Source organism: Schistocerca americana, chromosome 11 (genome assembly GCF_021461395.2).
Source record: "Schistocerca americana isolate TAMUIC-IGC-003095 chromosome 11, iqSchAmer2.1, whole genome shotgun sequence".
Taxonomy (NCBI): Eukaryota; Metazoa; Arthropoda; class Insecta; order Orthoptera; family Acrididae; genus Schistocerca; species Schistocerca americana.
This window is the reverse complement of record NC_060129.1, coordinates 198,377,027-198,388,200: the sequence shown is the minus strand read 5'-3', so window position 1 is coordinate 198,388,200 and position 11,174 is coordinate 198,377,027. Positions and strand designations below refer to the sequence as shown.

General features: G+C 37.4%; 1 long non-coding RNA gene across 1 annotated transcript; it reads left to right on the top strand.

The window, feature by feature from the left end:
- Positions 1 to 562: 562 nt before the first annotated feature.
- LOC124553597 lies at positions 563 to 9,680 on the top strand. The gene is made up of 3 exons (XR_006968070.1): positions 563 to 640; positions 715 to 821; positions 9,325 to 9,680. It is a non-coding gene; the product is annotated as an uncharacterized LOC124553597 (long non-coding RNA).
- Positions 9,681 to 11,174: the final 1,494 nt, after the last annotated feature.

Here is an 11,174-nt window from a genome sequence, read left to right as displayed (position 1 = left end):
GCAGGAGTGCCACCGGGGCGCTTGACGGCGGTGGAGGAGGTGTGGGGGATGGGAACAATGGGAATGTGGCGGGGAGGGGCAGGTCCCGGGGCCGGAGTCGGTGCCGGAGATGGTGACGGTGACGGTGAAGGCGAAGGCGACGGCGACGATGACGATGACGGTGGCAGTGGCGGCGGTGATGGCGAAGGTGACGGGGAGAGCTGGGCGTGGACAGTGGCCCGATGGGCCACCACCCGAGCCGGAGCTGCAGTGACAGGCTGGGGGAGTGGGGGGAAGGGATCAGAACGAGAGGAGCGGGAGGAAGAAGCGGGAGAGGGGGCGACAAAGATGGAGGGTGAAGGGAGAGTGAGGAGAGGTGGAATGGAAGGAGGGGGGTGGGACTGGGCACACCAAGTTATAGTGGTGGAGGCGGCGGAAGGGGAGGTATAGACAATGGCGGTGGTGGTAGTAGTGACAGTGGTGGTGGGGGCGGACATGACGGGAGAGAGAAACAAGAACGAACAGAACGAAGAAGAGAGGACAGAAACTGGGGACAGACAAAGACGAAGACGGATGAAGACGAAAACGGCAAGTACCCTTGACGAGAGGCTGTCCGCTTGATTGCTAGAACGCAGTGTAGATTCTACACCATGTGGAGAAGGTACAGCAGTTTCGTTAATTTTATATTTAATATCATAAATAAAACGCTACACCGTACATTTGTTTATTGTACAGAATCTGCAGTCACGGACAAACTTCAACATCAGAACCGCAAGATGAGGTTGCATTTACAGTTCTCCAGATGACTCGCCGAATATTACGGTGTCTGCAACCAGCAAAAAGTGAGTGCTGCTTACATTTGAAAGGCTGCCTGTTGAAAATGAGTTTTGTGAGTGATACTAGTGGATGTCTTCATGGAAATACGGAAGCGTCCGATCCCGCCCGTCTGCTTTGACCCATGACGTCACAAATATGGCGGAAACAAAAACAAACACACACACTTTCCACAAGAAGCCTAATGACACTAACGGGACCAGCGCGGGAAATAGGGTGTTTTGGGTGGGGGGGCAAACGAAATATAAACAAATTTAGACGCCTTTCGTAGCTACAACGTGTAAGTGAAGACAGCCATGCATGAATACCCCACCCACCTCCCCAGGGGTCGTAACCCCTGCAACCCAGAGAAGATAAAGATGCTTCAGTAGCTGATTAGGGTCTTTTGTCTTTTTTAAAAAAAAAAAAAAAAATTCACGGGATAGAACGATCAGAAAGATAAATATAATAAACTAAAACAGAAATTGGACGAAACAGATAATTAAAATAAGTAATAAGTGTTTTTAAATTAAAAAAAAAAATCTCACGAGATAGAACGAACAGATCAGAAAAGTAAATAAAATAAGAAAACAGAACTGGAGACAGCCACACTCAAACCAAACTCCGCGCCGTCATGACGTCACACACGACAACACCCTTACGTCACGGGTCAAAGCCGACGCGTGGGATCGGACGCTTCTGTCGACCCGTCTTCATGGTGTCACTGTATATCTGTTGCTTGTAGTGGCTTATTATAATTACACGGTGCTCATATTGTATTACGATGCCCCCCCCCCCCCCCCCGACTTGCATTTTTCGTTGTTTTTGTATAGTGTATGTACATAATAACCATAAAATGATCATAATTTATGTGACCGTTACCTATTATAATTTTTCTGTTGACAGTATTATACATTTATTTCTCTAACTCAAAACCAAATTCACACATTCTGAACGAACCTAGATCTCGGGCTACATTACAAGCGACACTGGTTTCAAAACCAAGGTTTCAGTGGGACAGGTTGAGGGAGATTGGGATATCATACTCCAGTTGTCACGCTTGCTTAGTATTCATTCACATTTTGGTGCAAAGCCATACTATTGGTTTCACAAAAAAATTTATATATATTTTTGGGAGGTAGTTCCCTGTTCATTGCAATAAATTGTACAAAGCATTAATGTAGCCGGAAATTGGGATGAATGTGTATTTAACTTAGATGGCACAAATCAATGAAGGGCCATTCCATGCCAAGTGGTTTAATATCGAGAAATGTTCCCACACGACCATCATGGATTTCGATGAAATTTTGTATGAATATTCACACATGTTCTCAATGAACACTGGTAAAGTTTCGGTTTCAGAAATTCAATACTTTCGGAGATAGTCACTTGTTCAAGACCATAGCACAGCTTTCTATAATGCGTCCTTGAATTTTCAGCAACTTTGAGATGAGATATCTCTAAGTATTTGCATGAAAGAAACAAAACTTGGCCATCTTATACAACTTTTCAAGAGCTCTTTAAAGTAAAATATTAAGAAAAGGATTTCTGAGCAATTTTCATATAGATAATTTGAAGTAAAGTTGGGCGAAAAAAATAGCTGTTTAAAAAAAATGCGAACTTTAGTTTTTTATATCTCCAAAAGTAATTGCGGGATGTACATGAAACTTTGCACACCATAACGCACCAATACAAGGTCTTAGAATATAAAATTTCATTCTCCTATTGCTTTCCATTATTTCACAAATCTAGGGTAAAGTTGACGATTTTTCAAAAAGTGCTAAAAATGGGTATTTTTAGTCAAATTTTTCAAAAAAGTGTTTTCTCCAAACTCTTCTAAAGTATGGTCATTAGAAAGAGCATATTCTAAACTATCTACAAAAGTGGATTTGGTTTTGCAATGCAAGCATATAAGGCCCTAAAAAGTAGCATCATCAAAGAGGCGCACTGGAAGTTTGAACACATTTTTCTGGCACTCAAATTATACCTGAAACCTCTTATTATGCCTAATAAATGTTAGAATTCAATGAATAATAGCTTCATATTTTTTTTACTTCTCAAAAGTATTTACAAGTGGAAAATGAAGACCTAATTTTTGGATTCAATTGCATACAACATTTTTCCAAAAAAGAATCTGTTTGCTTGAATCATGCATCAAGTGATGTAAATTTTCCAATCAATATTGCAGAGATTTTAATACCTAGGTGTTGTACCCTGTGAATTTTTGTCTTACAGTTATTAGGGAAACATGTGAAATTGGTTGGTTAAACATCTAAGAGTTTTAATTTTGTATTTAATCACACTTAAATGTAGCCTACTACCTTTGTAAATATGTAACCACTAGTTTCACAGAGAAAATTCACAAGATTCACTGTTTATAGAAAATATAATGGCAACAATTACTTTAACAATCAGATTGTCTCATTATTGTGAGCCTTGTTTGAACAATCAGTATTTCAGTGGTGTGTTTGCAGCATAATGAGTGGGTTCTCTTGACTGAGTGTGGCTTGTTAAGTGATCCGTAAGACCATTAAAGTTTGTAATCTAATTTACAAAAAATTGTTTTGATTGTGTCTTTTATAGCATATATCTCTTATTAGATTTTTTCATTGGTATTATACATTGTGTATAATTTCATTCAGTAGTGATTTGTCTGACATTTAAGCTGATTATAATTTGCACTTAGAGGCCAAATACATTATTTAGTTACTGATTAGAGATGGATGCAGAAGGGAACAGCATACCTGCCTGCTCAATTGGGCAAGGAGATAGTGGAACAAAGTGTCATGTCACTTTCTTTGCCAAAATAGCTGCTTTAAAATGGTTTGCGGATTTTAGTGATGAGGAAAAAGAGTTGTTGGTCCGACGTTCTGAAGCAAAGCTGGACAATACCTCTCAAGTTTGCCTACACCATGAAGCCCTGTTATTGACACAATATGAGGGGTTACAAAAAAAAAAAAATGCTTCAATCCCTTTGGGAAGGTGAATCATTATGTTAAGGCAGGAATTCGCACTCTTGATACTGAAACAGCTAATAAGGCTTCTGATATGTTGAAGCAGCAGCTTGCTAATAACATAAAGCCAGGTCAGAAAATTTGTCCGGCTTGCAGGACTACCTTAAATAAACACTTGGACGAAGCTTTATCAGCCTCATCATCACATTTTGATGAGGACTTTACACCAAAAGAAGAATTAAATAGTAGCTTATTGTCTATCGGTATTTCACCCCTGAAGAGAACAGTAAGCTACAGAGATAAGCCCCAATATGCGAAGAAGAAAATTCAAAAGGCTCAAAATGTGATAAAAACAGAATTGTAAATGCAATGGGAGTAAACCGACAAATTGAAGATGCTAGTGAAATTAAGGAAAGTGGAAACTGTGCCGACTATGCACATGTGCTGACTGAACTGAAAGCCAAGATGCAGAATGCAATTTATAAAGAACAGATGCTAATTTTAACCTTGGCGCCTGTAAGCTGGACAGTCAGACAAACAGCAGCTCAGTTCGGTGTGTCCGAAAGAATGGTGAAGAATGCTCGGAAGCTTAAGGCAGAGAAGGGCATTCTGGCACTTCCCAAAAATAGGCAAAGCAGGAAATTACCAGCAGAAGTTGCTAGTAGAGTGCGAAATTTTTTTGAAGATGATGAGTATAGTAGGGTGTGCCCTGGTAAAAAGATAGTATTTCAGTTAGACTTTTAGATAGAAAGACATACATGCAGGAAAGATTGTTACTTTGCAGTTTACGGGAAATGTATGTTATCTATAAGAATATAAATGGTCCAGAAATAGGGTTCTCAAAGTTTTGTGAACTTAGACCCAAATGGTGTGTGACAGTAGGATCAGTTGGAATGCATGCAGTTTGCGTCTGTGCAATTCACCAAAATGTTAAGCTTATGCTTAGCGGAGCTGGTATATGTGAAAATTATAAGGAGATTCTCAGCAAGGCAGTTTGCAGTTTGAACTCTAAACAGTGCATGCTACATCGCTGTGAAAGGTGTCCTGGGCCCGAAGCTATAGCATCTGAAATTGCCAGCTATTTCCTAGATCATGAGCCACAGGAAGTTATTGTCTTTAACCAATGGATACATACCGATTGGGCCACACTGGACATGAAGCAAATGGTAGTGGATGAATTTATTGAAGATGTAAAAAATAAAATATGGAGTCTGTCATGCCATCATTACATTGCCAAGCTTCAAAGCTTGCATCTTAAAGGCCTTAAATGCCATCTGAAAGACAAAGAGCTTGTTGTCCTAATGGATTTTGCAGAAAATTATTCTTTTATCATTCAGGATGCTGTGCAAGGCTTCCAGTGGGACAATAGTCAAGCAACAATTCATCCATTTGTTATCTACTTTCATCAAAATGAGAAAGTAGAATCCTTAAGTTTCTGCATTATCAGTGATTGTTTGCGGCATGACACTATTACAGTTCACGTTTTTATCAAGGAGTTCATCAAATACATAAAAGCACGGTTTGCACCGATATCCCACATTCATTATTTCAGTGATGGCTCCAGTGCTCAATATAAAAATTTCAAGAATTTCCTACATTTGTGCTATCGTAAGAGTGATTTTGGAATGACAGCCGAATGGAATTTTTTTGCTACTGGTCACGGGAAATCACCTTGTGATGGGATTGGAGGTACAACAAAGCAGTTAGCAGCAAGAGCAAGCTTGCAACGGCCGCTTAATGGACAAATTCTTACTCCCCTAGATCTGTTTCACTTCTGCTCTGAAAACATTAATGGAATTAAATTTGTTTTCGTCAGTAAAGATGAAACTGAAAAAAATATTGTGTCACAAGAAGAGAGGTTTAAACTTGGACAAACTGTAGAAGGCACTAGAGAAAATCATCACTTTTTACCTATTGATGAAACAACAATTCTGGTCAGCAGAGTTTCAAATGATTGTTCATCTTTTCTAGATAAAATGGGTCACAGTAATGAAGGAGGCATATTAATGTCTGCTCTCCAACCAGGACAATATGTTGCATGCATCTATGAAAACGTGTGGTGGATTGGGAATATCTGAGAGACCTCCACAGAGCAAAGGGATGCATTAATAAACTTGATGCACCCACATGGTCCAGCAAATTCATTTTATTGGCCACCAAGAAGTGACAAGTGCTGGGTTCAGGAACACCACATTGTTGCAGTTATTCCAGCTCCATCAGTAAATTCGTCTGCCAGCAATACACCATTCCTCTTGATATTCATCAGAAAATTAATGTTGTTGTTGTTGTTGTTGTGGTCTTCAGTCCTGAGACTGGTTTGATGCAGCTCTCCATGCTACTCTATCCTGTGCAAGCTTCTTCATCTCCCAGTACCTACTGCAACCAACATCCTTCTGAATCTGCTTAGTGTATTCATCTATTGGTCTCCCTCTACGATTTTTACCCTCCACGGTGCCCTCCAATGCTAAATTTGTGATCCCTTGATGCCTCAAAACATGTCCTACCAACCGATCCCTTCTTCTAGTCAAGTTGTGCCACAACCTTCTCCTCTCCACAGTCTTATTCAATACCTCCTCATTAGTTACATGATCTACCCACCTAATCTTCAACATTCTTCTGTAGCACCACATTTCGAAAGCTTCTATTCTCTTCTTGTCCAAACTAGTTATCGTCCATGTTTCATTTCCATACATGGCACACCCCATACAAATACTTTCAGAAACGACTTCCTGACACTTAAATCTATACTCGACGTTAACAAATTTCTCTTCTTCAGAAACGATTTCCTTGCCATTGCCAGTCTACATTTTATATCCTCTCTACTTCGACCATCATCAGTTATTTTGCTCCCTAAATAGCAAAACTCCTTTACTACTTTAAGTGTCTCATTTCCTAATCTAATCCCCTCAGCATCACCCGATTTAATTTGACTACATTCCATTATCCTCGTTTTGCTTTTGTTGATGTTCATCTTATATCCTTTAGGTCAAAATTAATGTAGCATATCAAAAATTGGAATAGGTTAGAGGAAACACTCTAAGGAGCCCAAGAGTGCCTTCTAATTTTACACAGGGCACTTGAATAATTTTACTATCAGGCTTGGGAACCTGTGTAAAGAAACCCTTTTATCAGGCTTGGAGAGAGAGAGAGAGAGAGAGAGAGAGAGAAAGAGAGAGAGAGAGAGAGAAAATAAAAGATTTCAGGTATAATTTGAGTGCCAGAAAAATGTGTTCAAACTTCCAGTGCGATTCTTTGATGATGCTACTTTTTAGGGCCTTATATGCTTGCATTGTAAAACCAAATCCACTTTTCTAGATAGTTTAGAATATGCTCTTTCTAAAGACCATACTTTAGAAGAGTTTGGAGAAAACACTTTTTTGAAAAATTTGACTAAAAATACCCATTTTTAGCACTTTTTGAAAAATCGTCAACTTTACCCTAGATTTGTGAAATAATGGAAAGCAATAGGAGAATGAAATTTTATATTCTAAGACCTTGTATTGGTGCGTTATGGTGTGCAAAGTTTCATGTACATCCCACAATTACTTTTGGAGATATAAAAAACTAAAGTTTGCATTTTTTTTAAACAACTATTTTTTTCGCCCAACTTTGCTTCAAATTATCTATATGAAAATTGCTCAGAAATCCTTTTCTTAATATTTTACTTTAAAGAGCTCTAAAAGTTGTACAAGATGGCCAAGTTTTATTTCTTTCATGCAAATACTTACAGAGATATCTCATCTCAAAGTTGCTGAAAATTCAAGGACGCACTATAGAAAGCTGTGCTATGGTCTTAAACAAGTGCCTGTATCTTCAAAAGTATTGAATTTCTGAAACTGAAACTTTACCAGTGTTCATTGAGAACATGTGTGAATGTTCATAGAAAATTTCATCAAAATCCATGAGGGTCATGTGGGAGCCTGTAGACAACTTGGCATGGAATGACCCTGAAGGAAGTACCCATGTGGAATTTCACCATCAGAGTTGGGATAGTTGCACTACATTTTTCAACAGTCAAAAGGTGAAAAATAAAAAGTAAACATAGAAATAAAGAATTTTATTGGTGCACCTTCTGTTAAAATATAAATAACTAAAGTTTTCAAAGTGAGTTGTTAATCATCATTAAAACTTTGTCACAGAAGGGACAGCAAACATTTTAAAAGAACTCTGAATTTTGCTCATATTTTATTTTGAAAACATTGAATTTGCTCTAACAAGACAGTTCTCTTCATGATGAAAATATCTATGAATGTCACTTCTTCTTCTGTTTCACCCTCCTTGGGGTATGTTGACTCACACTTCTTTGTGTGATGATCTTCCCCTAGTGCCCAGTACCTCTCCATTCTTGTATTATGACTGTGTGTGACACAATACCGGTAGAAAAATCTTTATTGTCAGCAACAAAGTGCATTGTGGATTATATGTACTGGGAACTGAGTGTAAGTATTCCTAGGTCTTTAAAAAGGCTTCTGCAAGATGTACGGTTATCCACTTTACACAATATTCTTACCACTCGCTCCTGTTGCAAAAAAACTTTATTTACTTTAGGTGCACTTCCCCAGAAGATAATTCCATACGACAATGGGGAATGAAAATATGCAAAAGCCAACACTCTTGTCTTTAGGTCAACACAATTGGAGATGCTTCTAAGAGCTAATATGCTGAACTAAATTTCTTGATTAGTTTATCTATGTGCTGACTCCACTTTAACTTGTTATCCAGCTGTACCCCCAAGGAATTTTACACACTTTATATCATTCAATGTTTGACCATTAATGTCTACTTCTGGTGTTAATATGTTTGTGAGGTAAAGACTTAAACTGTTAGCTGTAAATCACTTATAGGCCTGTTCAGCTTGTTAAAGTTCAATCTAGGATATAGCTGGCTCTTCAATTCTGAACACCTCTGCTGAGTTCCCCACTAACTCGTACTCACAATCTCAATCTCCATCTCCTTCTGTCTTATCTTTCTTTCAGTCTATGTGCAGTCATCCTCCTTAGTTTTCCCATATGATCCACTGACATTTTCAACATTTAAACATGGTCATTTGCATATTACCTATTGTTTTATTGGCAACTGGATGTCTTTATTGGTTTTCCTTATTTGTAACCTAAAATAAACACAACTAATATTGTTGAGACAGAGAACAAACTTTTTTGTGTTTTGTGTCACTGATGGAAAAGCTAAATTAAATGCATAGTTATTATTGTGAATTTGCTGCATATTTAATACTTTTTTTTTAATTGAAACAACTATGAATGCAATGTAAAAGCCAATTGTGTTCTCCATCCTCATCTACAGAAGTCCCAAGCTTAACTACATTACAAGAAATTTAGTGATTTTTTAATAATTTTTGCAGTACAGTAAAATATAACTTTTGTAGATTCAGAAAACAAATTAAATTTTGAAAACTGTATGCCTGTTTGATATGGAATTGTCCCTTTATACATTCCAAATTGCTTACAAAATAAGTAAATTTTTGTTTATTGCCATCATTACTGTGCATTTGTTTATAGTAAAATTTTAACATTAAAAAGTTCATCATTGATACTGTGCTAATTTCTGTAAAATGTTACAGGTTATCAGAAGAATTTGAGAAAGACAGACAGTGTGAGAAGCAGCTGTCGGAGAATATCCAAAGTAGGCATGCGGAAGAGACAAAACAATTAGTAAACTCATTTTTAAGTGGCCTTCACACCATTAGTGGGCAGAACACTCGACCCCACTTCATGCCCTACCAGCAAACACCACAGTTCCTTCCACAGACTGGTTTTCTCCAACCCGATCCCCTTCCCCATCCACCTCCGGTTACAGACAGTGAGCTTTCTGTACACTGTAAATTGAAGTACAGCAAATTAAAAAAAGTTCTTGAAATTTTACATTTTCATTTCATAACTACCAAATTTGATCTGATTTATACACACTTAATTACAATGTGCTTATTGAAATCTTAATTGAGATCTCCTTAATGGATAACTGGAAACGCAATATGTTTTTAGACAGTTTCTTATCCTTTCAGCATCTTGGTTAGCTTCTGTGCAAGTATATTCATTGGGTTGAGGGAACATTTCTTCCCCTGTCCACATCATTTAGCCAGTTTTCCCTGAAGTGATCTTTGTGCATTTCAATGATGTTATGGAATACACAACATGTAGCAATAAGTTGAGGCACAAATTGACAGTTTATATCTATGCATTTGGCAAGGCACCTCCATCGAGCTCTGAGCCTACCGGAAGCATTCTCGACAGCAATTCTGGTGGAGCTCAAACAAACACCAAAACTTTCTTCTTCGGGTGATACAGTCCCTGTCTACAGTTTCGGGGGGCACGGCAGTAGGGGATATGCTGCATCTCCGAGCAAAAATTTTGGCACAACAGTCCCATTGATTGTGCATGGTACCTAAGAAAAAAAAAGCTACTTTAATAGACAATATTACAATAGAATTTGTTTAAATACTTCAAAAGAGTAATAAATTTCAACTTATCATAAATTATCGTGTTGTATGTGAAAAATAATTACTTGGTATATACTGAATTACTGATATAACACATATTACTTCTATTTGGAATACACGCATTCCACTAGTGTGCCTGCCTATGAGTGAAATCTCAAAATACGAAAGTCATGGCCGCGAGTAATTTTAATGAAATCCTGAGGCATCGAGAGGACAAGCATTGGGTAATCTTTTTAGTTCTTTCATTTAGCACCATGAGCTTAGACAAGTTACACTTGTGACAGCTAGTAGAAAGTTTTTGTCAAGTTAGCAATGATTTTCCACCATTGCAAAATAGTTTATTGTTAAGACTTGTTTCATTTTAATAACTCTCTAGAAAATCTGAAAGCTGGTAAGAATTTCTATTTTGCATTAGATTTCTCTTTTACATTCCAAGTTGTCCTGCCTGTCACTAAAATCTTACATTAATTTTGTTTGTATGCTCAGTTTTTTTTAGTTTCTTGTAACTATAGAAAAGAAATACATTAATTTCATTGCGTCACGCTTAAGAACTACAGAAGTCCACAAAATATATTTTAATTCATATTGTTTATGTATTAAAAATGGTGACTGATGGGACAATTTAAATGAATTGTTAAAGTTACAAACTAACCACTAAAGCACAGAAACAAGACATATCTTTTCTGCACTGTTATCTTTGAAGAATGTTTTCTGAAGTGTTCGAAGTGTATTAAGTTAAATTTAACCTTTATTTTTCACACTCTTTTATTTTTATGGTGTTACTACGGAACTGTGTGTGAAACATTATTCAAAAATTTCAGTAGGTTTGCTGATTTAAAAGTTAATAGTTTCACTATTGCAGTTGGAATGGCAAGTGCTTTAGGCCTATATGTAACAACTGCTGCTACTTTATATGGGATTACTGTAAATTACGTATGCTCAAGACGTGCAGTTATTTTTACAATTTTATTTTT